Source organism: Lynx rufus, unplaced genomic scaffold (assembly GCF_022079265.1).
Source record: "Lynx rufus isolate CCGP_SWC_20201006 ecotype Redwood Valley unplaced genomic scaffold, mLynRuf1.p SCAF_8, whole genome shotgun sequence".
Lineage (NCBI taxonomy): Eukaryota > Metazoa > Chordata > Mammalia > Carnivora > Felidae > Lynx > Lynx rufus.
The window spans coordinates 63,265,785-63,280,597 of NW_025814896.1; the positions used below are offsets into that span (position 1 = coordinate 63,265,785).

A 14,813-nucleotide genomic window follows, 5' to 3' on the forward strand; every position below is an offset into this window, starting at 1 on the left:
AGAGGGGTGCCTGGTGAGAAATCCTCACTCCCTCATTGTCCCAGCAGAATGGAGCCCTGGCCACGAGAATCAAGTCCAGGGGGACACTGGTTACCTCAAAGGCAGAGTTCCTTGTCTTTCAATCCTTCTTCCATCCCTTATTGTCCATCCCTCAAGACCTTGCGGGGCACCTGCTGTCCAGGACCCTGATGGTGGGGGTGGGGATGGGGTTCTGGAGGTGGAAGAAAAAATTCCAGAGCCTGATCATTAGCAATTCATAGTCTACCTGGGAGGAGGGGGTGGCTCACTACCCAGAAAACAAGGAACAGAAACCACGGTTTGGGGCAGGAGCTGGTCAGGGCCAGGAGGCAGCGTCAGGGAAGGAGCTGGAGCCTCAGGGATGGAGAGGATGAGTATGGGGGCATGGAGGGCACTGCGAGCAGCAGGCACACCTGGAAGAAAGGGCTGGAGGGGCTCGTGGGGTGCAGTTGGGTGGTGAAGGCAGGATCCTAGGGGCAGGGCAGTAGGCCAGGCTGTTGAGTGGTGGTTTGTCCAACCTCAGGAACTACGGTGTAGAAACACAGAAGGTTCTGGGGTTTTGTTTGCTCAGAGATGGGGAGTGCAGCCGAAGCGTCTAGAGATGGGTACCCAGGAGACAAAACAGGTGCTGGGGATATGGGATGCTGAGTTCATGCCCCCCACCCAGGTGCAGACAGAGGAAGAACAAGTCTCTCTGGATGGGGTCCCCACCTCCTCTGTCCAGTAGGTCTGGGGACAGGATCTCACTTTACCACCCCACCCCCAGGCCAAGCCTGGGTTGACAAATGGGCCCTGCCCCCTGCCTGGAGGAGCTGAGATTGTTAAGCTGGAAGTGAGTCACAGAGCTTTTCCTTCCTTCTCTTTCTCTCCACTTGGCTTGACGGACACCTTGCACATCCTCATTCTCTCCCTCTCTCCCCCACCCCACACATCGTTCAGAATCCATAAACTATAAATAAGTGGTCTATCAGCACAAACTCCTCGACCCAGCGCTGGGGAAGGTGAGGGGCTTGGCTCAGGGTTCTGGTCTGTGCGTATCGGCAGAATGTGTGCCTGTGTGTGTGCATGGGCACACAGGTGTTGCTGAGACTCTGACATGCTGGGTGTCTGTATTTGTGAGCTGTCTGTGTGGTTGTGGGGAATCCGTGAGGGAGCACAGCATACATGTGTCGTGAGGTTGTGGTTGGAGGAAATTTCCACGGGTACGGGACTACGGGTTTATCGGCTACGGGATGGGCACAGGTGTATGCGTCGTAGGTCGCCACCACTGAGGGGGAGGGTGTGGGCGGCAAGAGTGCATTTGTGCCCGAGGCGTGTCCGCATGGACATCCGTGTTGTGGAGGGGGTGGGTGCTGGGTGTGGAGGAAGTGCTTCTGTCTGTGTTTGTGTAGGTGTTGAGGGTGTCTGTGCCTGGACCGCCTGCCTTGCCTCTGGCTCTGCAGGATGTGAAAGGACTTAGGACTTGGGTTTGTGACTGAGGCTGGTGTCACACCCTTCAGTTCTTTCCCTCGGCCTGGGCCAGGAGGCTGGAGATAAACCCAAGCCAGCACTGATGGCTATGGTGGCGGTGATGTCATATTCACAGGGGGTGTTCAGGGGGCGGGGGGTAGCTCATCAGAGGGAAGCTCAGAAGGGAGCTCCTCAGACTGAGAACTTGGCCTAGGAAAAGAGTGAAGGTAGAGGCTCTTGGTCTCTCACTCCTTCCTGCTGTCCCTTACCTGAGTCTACCCACATGCAGAGCCCAGCCAGAGAGGGCCCACTGGCCACCAGCGGGCAGGACTCAGCCTGGGCGCCACAGAGTGAGTGCCCTTCCACCAGCATGCGGGTCTGTCCCCCACGTAGGAGCCCCTCCCGTCCAACCCTGCTCCCAGCTAGATGAAAAGCCCCACAAGGCAGGACCTCTGTCTCCCCAGCATCCCCAGGCATAAAAGAGGGACAATGATATCTACAGAAAGGGGTTATCTGCACCCCAGATGAGCCTGGAGTTGTGGCCACAGGGAATAGAGCTAATCACTCATGCTTCCTTCTCACCTCTCCTACCTCCATAGAAATTGTTCAATTGGATCCTCCCGGGGGTTGGGGGCCGGTGGCAGTGAAGGTCCTTGGGCCGTCTCTAGGGGGCGCTGACAGGCAACCAGCACGTGCCCGCACCTGCCAATGGATTAAACGGGCAAAAGACAGGGCAGGCCGAGGAGGGGCCAGAGGAGCTGTGTGAATGGGGACAGTCTAGCGGGGCCTGACGGAAGGGCTTGTCTGTGAGATGTGTGACTTCTCTCACCCACCGGCAGTAGGAAGAGCACCAGGGAGCCTCTGAGAATTCAATCCCAGGCTCACACAGACTGGGGTCCTGGGAGGAGCCAGCCAGGTTGTCCCTGGATGCTGGCTTAAGTCCCCACTCCGCCTGGGATGGAGGAGGGAGGGTGATGAGGGATAACTGGGATGTGCCTGCTTTCCCTCTCTTCTGCAGGCCAAGGCACATTCTCCCTCTAGCGCCCCTCAAGGAGATGAAAATCCATTCCTTCAGCCCGAAGAGGTGGCAGCAGGCAGGCTGAGGGGATCATTCCCCAGCATGGGCCCTGGAGGGAAGGGTCGTTGGGGGACTCTGCCCTTCTAAACCTGGTTCCTTTCTCTTGGGACCAGGCTCCCTGCACGCCCACATTACCAGGAGGAAGGCCGTTCCAGGGTCAATTCTGAATTCTGGGGGGTGGTCCTGGTCCAAGGAGGTGGTGTCTTCCTCCACAACCCATCCATAAAGGGCATTTGTGCCCAGGCTACACCGCCCACCTGGGGCTGGGGGCAGGGGCTGCTTCGAACACAGCACCACAGTGAAAGCGGGACAAACGCGCCTGTGTGCGCCCTGGCCGAGGTGCCGGAGGAAGCGCGGTCGGGCCGAAGTGTTAATGGGCCTCCTTCCTGCCCTGCCCATGCCAGCTCCTCGGTGCTCATCCCTCTCCCCTGAAACGCCCGCTTCCGCTCCGTCCCTGGCCACAGACCTGTCCTGCTTTAACAAACATCCCTCTCAGGCTTCGGGTTTATGGCTTTTCCATGCGCCCCCTTCATGTGGTTGGGAACCAAGGCTCTGGTCCCCAGAGCAGAGGGGTGGGGTGGAGGGGGCTGGGGCTGGCCTTGGGGGCTGGGCCTGGCCAAGCGACCTAAGGGGAGGCTAGGATCTTTGCATCAGGAGGACAAGGCCCAGCCAGGGAACAACACAGGAGGGATGAGCTCTGTCCTGAAGGAGGGCAGGTAAGGGAAGGCCAAGTCAGCTGCAGGGGCCAGGAGGGGTCCCCAGAGAGGACAAGGAGACCACCCCCAAAGGGGACAGCACCAGCCCAAACGATGGTACTTGTGACTTTGTTTTTTTTGTTGTTGTTGTTTGTTTTTTACTTTTTTTAAGTTTATTTATTTATTTTGAGAGGGAGAGCAGGAGAGGGGAGAGAGAATCCCAATCATGCTCTGCACCGTCAGCATAGAGCCCAACATGGGGCTCGAACCCACAAACCGTGAGATCATGACCTGAGCCGAAACCAAGAGTCGGTGCTTAACCAACTGAGCTATCCAAGCACCCCATTTGTGGCTTTGTTTTAAATGGAACGTTTCTTTTTTTTCTTTTCTTTTTCTTTTTTTTTTTTTTAACTGTTTCTTTCTTTCTTTCTTTCTTTGAGAAAGAGATAACAGAGTGTGAGTGGGGAAGGGCAGAGAGAGAGGGAGACACAGAGTCCGGAGCAGGCTCCAGGCTCTGAGCTGTCAGCACAGAGCCCGAGGCGGGGCTTGAACTCACGAGCTGTGAGATCATGACCTGAGCCTAAGTCAGACGCTCAACCGACTGAGCCACCCAGGCATCCCTTAAAGAGAATGTTTCTTAAGCACCAAATGTGCCCTATGCAAAGTAAGTCCTGTGATTTTCTTGTCTCATTTCACTCTCACAAAAACTCACTGGTACCATCACCCCCCATTTTACAGATGACAAACCGGGGCCCAGAGAGGTTAAGCAGCACGTGCCCAGATCACAGAGCTGGCTAGTGACACTGTGATGACTCAAGCCCAGGGAGCGTCCACATGTTGAGGAAGAGCCACTACTCTATGCATTTTTATCAGTCACTGTTGGGCTTTTGTATCTGGGCCTGGGACCGCCCGTTAGGTGTCCCTGAGTCCCTGGGTCAGCCTCAGGAGGGCCAAGGAGGAAGCATTCGATCCCAAGACTGACTGTCTCTGCCTTGAGACCAGAGCCTCAAGCCCCCTTGGGTGTCAGCACCACGTATAAGCTGACGTCTCCCATATAAGGGGGCGCACTGTTGAATGTATGTAGAAGCTGCTGAATAAAACACACTTTCATTTCAAAGCATGACTGAATATACACTCACTGCGGGTCATGTATATGTTTTTTCTCAAAAGATTTTAAAAGTACAACTGCTATTATGGAGAGCAGGGGCTGCAAAACGTTTCGATTCTGTGAGAGAACGTTTGTGTTCAAAAAGTTCAGAAACCACTTTACAAATTAAAACATGGATGCCCTGAGAGGTAGCACATCCTGGGGAACTTTCAGAGCAAGCTGGGGCCCAGGGACCTACTCACTGGGCTGAGGCTCCCTTTTTGTCTGGTCAGGACACCCACCCCCATCTCATCAGAGAAGGGGGCCTGTCCCAGGGGCACCTGGGTGGTCCCGTCGATTAAGTGTCTGACTTTGACTCAGCTCTCAGAACGGTTTGTGAGTTCGAGCCCCGCATCGGGCTCTGTGCTGACAGTGTGGAGCCTGCTTGGGATTCTCTCTCTCTCCCTCTCTCTCTGACCCTCCCCTGTGTGTGCTCTCTCTCTCTCCCTCTCTGCTCCTACCCCACTTGTAATCTCTCCCCCCACAAAAAAAAATAAATAAAAGAAGTACACCTTAAAAAAAAAGGAAGGGCTGCAGGAGTAGGCCCCAGGAGATCCAACATAGTAGGGCATGGGACTTGAGGGACTAAGAGGCTAGGAGAAACTCAGGGGCCTCCCATCTCCCAGCAATGCAGGGGGAGAGCCCCGGCCTTACTTATCATTTGCTCCTCAGAGTTTTTCCTAACGTGGGCATTTGCAGGTCCTGCTGGGGAAGAAGCCAGCTGTGTATGGACAAGCAGGAAGATGGGGGGCCTTTTTCAGTGGGGAAGGTCCCCATACTCCACACAACTGGGCCAAAGGGAAAGACCCCTCCAACCCCCACTGTGGAAGGAAGCAAAGGAACGACATTTCTGGGGCATTTACTGTGTGCCTGGCACTGTGTTTTCACAAGTTAGTATTTTTCCTTTGACTTTCATCTCAACAATCCTGCAAAGCAGATCTGACAACTCCCGTTTTTACAGACGAGCCTCAGAGAGGTTAAAGGCTATTAAAAAGCAGAGCCAGCACCTAAACTTGACCCTATGCGGTGGCCAATCTGTGTTCTGGGGGCTCAGAGCGGCTGCAAAGAGGGCTGAGGGGGAGGCGGGGGAGGCCCAGCCCCCACAGTCCCGGCCCCAGTGAACATCCTCTCTGCCTGCCTTTGTTCACAAAACCGAAAAAGTGATGATGGTTTTCCTTCCTCTCTTTAAGAAAACAACAGAATCAAAACAAACAGAGAAGGGGAACTCCCCTCCCGTAGCTTTTGCCAGAAAGAAAAGGAAGAAACAGTCCCAGTCATGCTCTGGGCGGCCCTGTTGCTAGGACAGGGCCTGGAAGAGGAAGAGAGAGGGCCCCTCATGAAAGCTGAAAGCTTCAGTGTCCCCACTGCATGGTCCCGCTCCGAGCTCCTTGGCCTCACCCCAGCAAACCTGCCCCACTCGTGGCCTGACCCTCTGAGTTCGGACACACACAGCTGAGGCAGCTGAAACTTTCCAGAGGGCTTCAGTAAATCCCAAGGAAGGACAAAGAGGAAATTAAAACACACAAGTCCAAGAAAAAAAAAAACAAAACAAAAAAACAGCTACCAGAATGCACACTGGCACTGTTGACCTCCCATGGCCTGTTCCCACTTAGGGCTCCCAGGCCCTTCCCCATCTCCTCCTCCTGAGCTACCTTCACTGTGGTCCCCACTGAGGCTGTGAGAGCCTCACAGGGTCCCTTCTTTCCTAGAGTCAGGCTTGTCTGTACCTTAGTAGCCACAACAGTCAAAATCTGGACTGGCCCTAGGTTGGAGATATTGCAGGATGCCCACCCTGACCCTGGCCAGGGCCCTCCCATACCACCTAGCTCAGAGAACAGTTCTGGATGCCTTGTGTTGATTGGCTCGCTTGGGGAGACTGGCAGCTTCAGAGATCTGCACCATGTCCCCCCCCCCCCCCCCCCCCCGCACGTAGGATGGCGGCCTTAAAGGCTCAGCAATGTCATCAGCAACGGGTCCTCCTCTCACAAAAACAGCCCATCAGCCAGCCTCACACTTTGACAGGGACTCTGGGGCCAACGGGACCTTTTGAACACTGCCTGGGTAGATTAAGGAATTCGTGGTCTGGGTTCAAGATCCAATTGTAGCTGGAGAATAGTTTTTCCCCATTGAGACCAGTCTCAGCAAATACTAAGTGAGTAATTAGTCATGTACTCAGTACTGCATCTGGTCCTGTGGGGAATGTATGAAGACAGATGAGGCTCAGAGTCTCCCAGGGACATGAGAGAGATGGTGGCAGGAGAGGATTATTCTAAACAGAGGAGAATCTTGGGGCGCCTGGGTGGCTCAGTTGGTTAAGCGGCCGACTTCGGCTCAGGTCATGATCTTGCGGTCCGTGAGTTCGAGCCCCATGTCAGGCTCTGTGCTGACAGCTAAGAGCCTGGATCCTGTTTCAGATTCTGTGTCTCCCTCTCTCTGAACCTCCCCTGTTCATGCTCTGTCTCTCCCTGTCTCAAAAATAAAAAAATAAAATAAAATCAACAGAGGAGAATCTGAACAATGGAAACTCCTCCCCTCTTGGAGCTGTGGGAGGTCCAAGGGAGACAGTGCATGAGTAATGTTGCTGTCTGTTGGTTCCTGCACCTCTGGGCTCCAATCTCCCTCTTACATCCTAGGGCTGACCGTTCCCTACACTAGGTGCTCAGTTGGTGGCTGCTGAACAAACAGTCACTGTCTGGGTTTGGTGTGGGCTAAATGAGATGCATCCTGGGGCGCCAGGGTGGTTCAGTTTGTTAGGCGTCCGACTTCTGCTCAGGTCATGATCTCACAGTTCATGAGTTCAGGCCCCACATCGGGCTCTGTGCTGACAGCTCGGAGCCTGGAGCCTGCTTCAGAGCCTGTCTCCGTCTCTCTCTTTGCCCCTCCCCAACTGGTGCGTGTGCGCGCGGGCTCTCTCTCTCTCTCTCTCTCTCTTTCTCAAAATAAAAAAGCATTAATTTTTTTTTTTTTAATAAAAAGCAAAAAAAAAAAAATAACACTTGCTGGCTTTCCTCAGCATTATGAAGATGACAGTTTGCTGTCCCACCGGCCCAGGAAGCTTCTCCGGGGCAGGAACTGTATGATGGCTGCCCTATATCCTCTCCCCGGTCCCAGCTCAGCATTGTGCCCCTGGAGGAGCTCAGTAATGCTCACAGACCAGGGGATAGAGCTTGGAAAGAGGGCCTGGAAGAGTGGATTCAGTTTCTCCCCAGCACAGAACACCCTCCTCTGCCAGCCCCAGCCCCAGCACACTCTTACTGTCTTTAGGACCTGTTCTATCTGCCTCCTCCAGGAAGCCTTCCCTGTCACTCAGCTGGGATGAGATCCCTCCGTGTCCTCGCTGCATGTATGGTATGTAAGTCTGGATCAGTGCACTGTTATCCAGCCGTTTTCCAGTCGAGGCAGCTGGCTCCCAAGAGAGTGTAGCCCTCTCTCCCATCCCCCCCCCACAGCCCCCGTCCCCGTTGCTTTGGAGTGTGGCTCAGCAGCAGCCCAGCAAGATTCTGATGAATGAATTAATGAATTTGCTCTGTGACCTTGAGAAAATTCCCTCTGTCCCGTTCTAACAAGGGGAAAACACTGTCTTTCTTGGGTAAGTGGGAGGAAGGGGCCGGGAGGTGGAGGAGGCAGGGCCAGGAGAAGAATGGAGTGGTTTGTGACACTCACCATGGCCAGATGGGATCTGAAAGGGGCTCATCCATTGACAGCCAGGGTGGAGACCGGTCAATACCCCGTGTGCTCCCGGTGGGGGGTTTTCCCAAAGGGGGATGGAAGGGCATGGTCCCCTGGCGGAGCCAGTTTCAAAAAGGAGGTCTATGTTTCCAGGCTCTTCCCATCAAGGTAACCTGGGCCTGGAAACCTTCCCACAGGATCTGCCCTGCCCTCCTGCCATCAGCACCAGCTGTGACCTTGAGTCGGTTACCACTCATCCAAGTTCTACTGACCAGGGCTTAAGGTGCCACCATGGGCAGGTGCCTGGGAAGGAGCCCAGGGATGGAATCCTGGCTGGCTGACCACCCCCCACTGGGGTGTTGGCCCAGGCCAGCAGGTTTCAGGTTTCAGCTTTCAGAATGTTTTCCTGTCTAGGGCACTTTCTATTTTTCAATACTTTTCCTATCACAGCCAAACGACAAAAAAGTAAATAGGTGAGCCTTCTCAGAGCGGGGAGGGTGGGGGTGGGCAGAACCCACCCTGGGAAAGGCCGGAGGCCGGCCTGGAGGGGGAGAGGCCCCTCTACCCCCATCCCCACCCCCCCACCCTTCTCCTCGCAGGGCTGACTCATTGTTTTGCAACAAACAGCAGGCGGCCAGGCCCTGGCAGTTTCTCGAAGTCCAGGCTGGGTTCAATCCCAGCCCTCCCAACGGCCCAGCCGGGCCCGGAACGATTGGGTTATCTCTGCCCTCATCCCCTTTGTTTGGGGCGGCCACTAGCTCACCCGAGGTAAACAGACTCTGGCCGAGTGAGAAAAGGAGGTACCCGTTATCTCCTGAGGCCACAGAAGCCAGGCGGGCCGAGGAGCAGGAATCTCGCAGATCCCTTTCCCCCACAGAAGCTCCCCTGTGGAGTGGAGAGGTCTCAGCACAACATCCAGAGCCTGGTGCCTGGGTTCAAATCCCAGCTCTGCCACTTACTGCTGGTGACCTTGGGCAAGTCACTGACCCTGTCTGCTTCCACCTCTCTGTCTGCAAAATGTCGGGATAACAGCACCTACCTCATAGAGTTGTTGCGTTCCTATTTATAAAGGGTTGTATAAATAATGTTAGTTTTTGAAGAGTTATATATAAGCGGTGTTAAATGGGGGGTTGGGAGAGTCTATTAGTAATGTTAAATAAAATAAGCCCAATGCCCAAGGCCAGGTTCTGAGAGGATTTCCCACCCCCTGCCCCACTTCTCCCAGCAGGCCAGCTCCTTCACTCTGCATCCCTGAGCTGAGGGCATTGACCGGCCACAGCAGGACAGGCGCTGAGGCTCCAAGCTCCTTTTCAAATGGAAGTTGTGCGGGGAAATCCTCGAGGGAGGTAGGCGCCAGCCTGGGAGGGTCTGACCACCTGAGGGGTTGCACAGAGAGGCTTTTTGGATTCCTGCAAGAGGTTTTGGAATTTCACAAAGATACCCGCAGGGATGGAGAGCCTGCAGAGGTGAAGTGATGGAGGAGAGGGGGCAGGGCTGCAAGCTCTCCCTGAAGTCCAGTGTGGGGCCTGTCTGGCCATTGTCTTTTCTGGGCTGATTTTCCCAAAGAGCTGATTTCTTAGGCTTCAGTGCAAGATTCAGGTCTTGATTCTGACACTTACTAGCTGGGAGACTCTGGGCAAGTTACTTCCTCTCTCTAAAGCTCCATTTCCTTGTCTATAACAGGAGATAATAATCTCACCTTGCAGGGGATTGAAAGAGGCAACACAGGCAAAGCTTCTAGTGTGGTGCAGACAGAGCCCGGGCTCCATTAGCGGTGGCCTGTAACCCACCCCCCACCGCTGTCTCATGTGGGACCTATGAATCTCCTTACCTCCTGTCCAACTCCGTTTAGAGTGGATGCCCACCTCCACCTTCAACCCCACCCTGATTCCTACATCCTTTCCCATGAGTCTAAGGGCCTGAGGCTGGCTTCTCAGCCTCTTCCTTCCTGGTTCCCTAGTGACCCCAATATCACACAGCATTATCAGTGTCCAAGAGATTGGGGTCTCCTCCCTCACCAGCACTGGGACCCTAGGTTACAAGTCATGGGTCTTCTCCAAGCCTCTGTCATTCAATCATTCACTCAGCAAACATTTCTGAGCACCTGCTCTGTGCCTGACACTGTATGGGGTGCTGCAGGAACAATGGTTAATGAAATAGAGTCAAAGTCTAGCAAGGGAGACAACTATTAAATATATATCCAACACATACTTACTGAATGCTACAGAGAGTGGAGGGTGCTATGAACTAATATTTCCTGGAGGGTTCAAGAGACGGTACTCCTGAGGTTTAAGTCAGGACATGAAGGATATCTAAGAATGAAAAGAGCTGGGGAAGTAGAAAGAGAGAACAGTGTATAGAGAGCAGAAATAGCATGTACAAAGGCCCTGAGGTCACAAGACTTTGGTACCTGTACTGAAAGGAGTCCATATTGAGTGAGCAAAAGAGAGACTCAAGCTGAGGTTGGAGGATAGAAAGAATCAGATCTGGTGGGACCACATAGACCTTGGGAAAGGCTTTGGACTAGAACCACTAAGTAGTTTTAAGGAATGGGGGGATGTGGTCAGAGCTCTTTCAAAAATGTCTCCAGCAACTGAATGGTAATGACTTGTGGTGGATTCATGGAGACCAAGGAGGAGACTATCTTTCAAGGGAGAGTGGAGGTAGCTGGATGAGGGACAGCAGAGCAGGAAAGGGGGCACAGCCAATGTTTAAGAAGTAGGTATACTAGGACTCGGTGATAGGGGAGGTGTGGAGGTTGAAGGAGAATGTGTCAAATATGACCCTCAAGTTTCTGACATGTGAAGCTGGGTGGAGGAGAGGAGAGGCAGATTTGATGGAAGGAGGGAATAGCAGGAGTTTAATTTTAGAAAATCTATATTTGAAATATCTAAAAAAAAAAACACACTTAAAAATTAAAAAAAAAATTTTTAAAGGTGCCTGACTGGGTCAGTCAGTAGAACAAGTGACTCTTGATCTTGGGGTCATGAGTTCGAGTCCCATGATGGGTGTAGAGATAACTTTAAAAAAAAGAAAGAAAGAAAGAAAGAAAGAAAGATATCTATATCAAGTAGGTAGCTAGATACATCAGTCTTTTTTTTTTTTTTACAGTGAGAGAGAGGGTGCAAGTGAGCAAGGGTCAGAGAGAGAGAGAGACAGAGTTCCAGGTGGGGCAGAGGAAGAGAGAGAGGGAAAGAGAGAGAGAAACAGGGCTCATCTGAAGTGGGGCTCATGCTTTTACCCGAAGCAGGGCTCGACCTCAGCGGATATGGGGCTTGAACTAGCAAACCGTGAGATCATGACCTGAGCCAATATCAGATGTTTAACGACTGAGCCACCCAGGTGGCCTGGCTGGATACCTCAGTCTTAAGCTCCAAAAAGAGGTCTAGGAGCTCCTGGCTGGCTCAGTCGGCAGAATGTGTGACTCTTGATCTTGGGGTTGTGAGTTTGAGTCCCACGTTGGGTGGAGAGATTACATAAAAAAGTAATAAAAATCTGGGGCACCTGGGTGGCTCAGCCGGTGAAGCGTCTGACTTCAGCCCAGGTCCTGATCTTGCGGTTTGTGAGTCCAAACCCCACATTGGGCTCGCTGCTGTCAGCCTGTCAGTGCAGAGCCCGCTGCTTCAGATCCTCTGTCCCCCCCTCTCTGCCCCTCCCCCGCTTGCCCTCTCCCAAAAGTAAACACTGCAAAAGTAATAATAAAAATCTTTAAAACAAAACCAGAAGGTCTAGATTGAGAGTTGGAAATTGTGGACACGGCATCATTCTGACACGGGAATGGACAGGATTGCCTAGGAGAGAGTAATCTATCAGAGCGAGTCCGAGAAGATCAAGCTCAAGGCCTCGGGAACACCCCACTTAAGTGTCAGGTGAAACCGGATCCTCAGTTTTTATCACCTCCAAAACGGAGATAACAGTAGCCCCGGCTCACAGCATGACCCAGGAGTATAGCAAGTAATGGATGTGAGGCACCAGCGCTCAGCACACAGTAAACGCACAGTAAACCATGGGTGAGAAAGCTGTGAGGACACAGTTAGTTGGCAATTTTCTTCATTTGCAAGTGACAGGAACTCAGCCGAGGCTTAGAAAAAGAAGGGTCTCTTCAAAAGATTCAGGAAGGCTCCTACAACCAGAGGAAGAACGAATCTCCAAACCCCGCACAAAGGGCAAGGAGGCAGTCCTCCACTCACTCAGCCTCTCTTCTCTGCTTCCTGTTAAGATAACTTCTTTTTTCATGAATTCTCTGACTTCCCTTCCGTGACAGGGGACACAGCTGCAGGCCCGGTCTGCGTTTCACATCCCGAGGTTCCCTCTGCCCCAGAGGTCTTACTCGCATTCCCTCTGATCCCAAGTTAACAAAATCTCAAGGGAGAAGGCTGAACAGCTCAGCTTGGTTTGGGAACCTACCCCGGCACCACTCAGTACAAGGGAGCAAAGAGACTGGCAGCCGCAGTCACGTTGCTGGATTGGGGGTGGGTGGGTGGCAAAGGAGGCCTGCTACCAGCAGATCACTAGGTGACCCCTCCAATTAACCCGGAAATGTGCTTGCAGTCAAAAAAGGGGCTAATTTGGTCTCTACCAGGTGATTAAAAACGAAACACAACACCTGGCTACGTTGCCACCCATTGATCCGACACTACCTTGATAATGACCCCTCTCCCTGCCCTCACCCCAATCACCTGGACTCACCAGCAACCTCATCACTTGCCTCCCGGGCCCATGGGGTTTCCTCACAGGTCCCCCAGTCAGGCGGACCTTGCAGACGGACCACCCCTCAGCCCCACTTTGAAGGATCCCCTCTTCAGAGCCTTCGATGGCCATCCTGGACCCTACGACTGAAGCCAGTTTCCTAGGCCTGACCTCTCAACTTTGACCACGCTTCTCATATCAGTCAAGGCCCAGCTTACCCCAGACCTCCTCCAGCAAGGCCCCTGACCTCTACAGCCTCGTGCCCCCTTCCACTGACCTCCAACGGCCTGCTGCAATGTTCACTGCTTACATTTCAAGACTGCCTGCTGTATGCGGGTCACTGAGATTAGTAAGTGTCTTTAGCTGCTTCATCTTGCTTCCTCCCTGAGTGACCGGCACCACCACCCCTATTAGGCTCAGTGAGATTTAGTAACTTGCCCCGAATTACGTCATTGGTTAGAGCGATAACCAGGGCTTGAATCCGACTGATGGCTGCCCTCCAAACCTTTGCTCTAAACCGGGGGCCAGCAAACTTGTGACCCCACTGGTTAAATTCTGCCAACTGTCTGCTTCTGTGCCGCCCGAGCTAGAATGGTTTTTACATGGCTGAAAAAAAAGAATCGAGAAAAAATGTAAAATTTTGGCGCATGGGAAAATCACATGAAATTACAATGCCATTGTCCATTAATAAAGTTATATTGGAATACGGTCCCGCCCATTTGTTTCGATACTGTCTATGGCTGTTTTCTCACTACGGTGGCAGAGCTGAGTAGTTGTGAAGGAGACCAGCCTAAAATATTTACTGTTTGGCCCTTCCAGAAGAAGTGTGCCAACGTCTGCCCTAAAAGACACCACCAGACGGCCTCACCTTGTTGTTGTTACCTTACCTTATGGCTCCGTGAGTTCTAAACACCCCACCTGCCTCCAGGGGTTGCTGTCTTTCTATAAGGCTGAGCCTGCTATGGAAACTTGGAGGGAAAGCAAGGTCGGTTTTAGCAGTCTGTACTACCAGGCACCCGAGACTCGACCCAGATGGGACTGAAGTTTCAAGACCTGAGAATGTACAGAAAATCCCTCTCAGCCAACCCCTACCGGCGTCCCCCTGGCTGAGCCAGCCTGTCCATCCCTGGGTGGGCCGCGGGAGACCTTTGTTCTGACAGGATCTGACTCATCTGGAGTACACTCTGGTCTTGTTTGATTTTCAAGGATCCAGCTTCAAGGAAAGAAGCAGAAGGAATGGGTCTTATCCAGAAACGTGAGTCCAAGAGTTGTCCTGCAGACTCAGTGGGATCATGAAAGAAAGTGCTAAGCCAGAAGACTGGCATGTGCTTGATGATGTGCAGCTCTTGTTTGGGGGGGGGGGGGGAGGGGCATGGGGAATTCTGGAAGCTCCTGGCTTTTGCTGGCCTGTGTGGGGCTTTCACGTGTTTTAGGTAAAGGTTCCCCTTCCTCCAGCATATGGGGCTCTGCCCACACAAGGACACCCTTGGCGAATGCAGTAGGAGCTACACTTCAGCTCCCACTCCCACCTCAAGCCAGGTACCTTTGTGCAGTGCACACACTTTGCAACTGTCTGTGGCAGCCCTGCTGAGTAGGGAGGCCCTGAATGGAGTTTCCTGATTCCTTCTCCTCCCTGCCTACCTTGGTCACTACCTTGGGCCAGTTCACACACCCTCCTGGGCTTCAATTTCCTCTCCTGTATAATGACGATGCTTATCCTGTCTTCTTCAGGCAATTCTGAGGATAAAATGAGGGAGCAGATGTGGAAATCAAGGGTGGAGGGTTTTGATGTCAACCAAACGACCAAATGGAAACCTGCCATTTGGGGTCCTCTAGAAGCTATTTACAGAAAGGGCTTTGTTGTTGACGTTTTTAGAAATGATTATGTTATATAAAGTTTGGAAAGCAGAGGGCCTATTACCCGTAATCTACCATGGTTAATATAATTTCTACACGTTATCTTGCTTTTTGGGGGGAGGATGGGGGAGGAGAGGTCCAACGAGGGGAAGATGCTAGAGCAGTACTTGTTGAACTTCACCTGGGAGGTTTGTTAGAAAGCAGGTTCCGA

General features: G+C 52.8%; 1 long non-coding RNA gene across 4 annotated transcripts; it reads left to right on the forward strand.

Moving 5' to 3' along the window:
- Positions 1-504: 504 nt before the first annotated feature.
- On the forward strand, positions 505-13,454 carry LOC124504169 (uncharacterized). Of its 4 annotated transcripts, none has more exons than XR_006960329.1 (3): positions 505-643; positions 9,282-9,402; positions 12,793-13,454. It is a non-coding gene; the product is annotated as an uncharacterized LOC124504169 (long non-coding RNA). The 4 variants fall into 4 exon arrangements; XR_006960332.1 differs by having other exon boundaries at positions 9,285-9,402; XR_006960330.1 differs by lacking the exon at positions 505-643 and adding an exon at positions 7,510-7,735.
- The last annotated feature ends 1,359 nt before the right edge of the window (positions 13,455-14,813 follow it).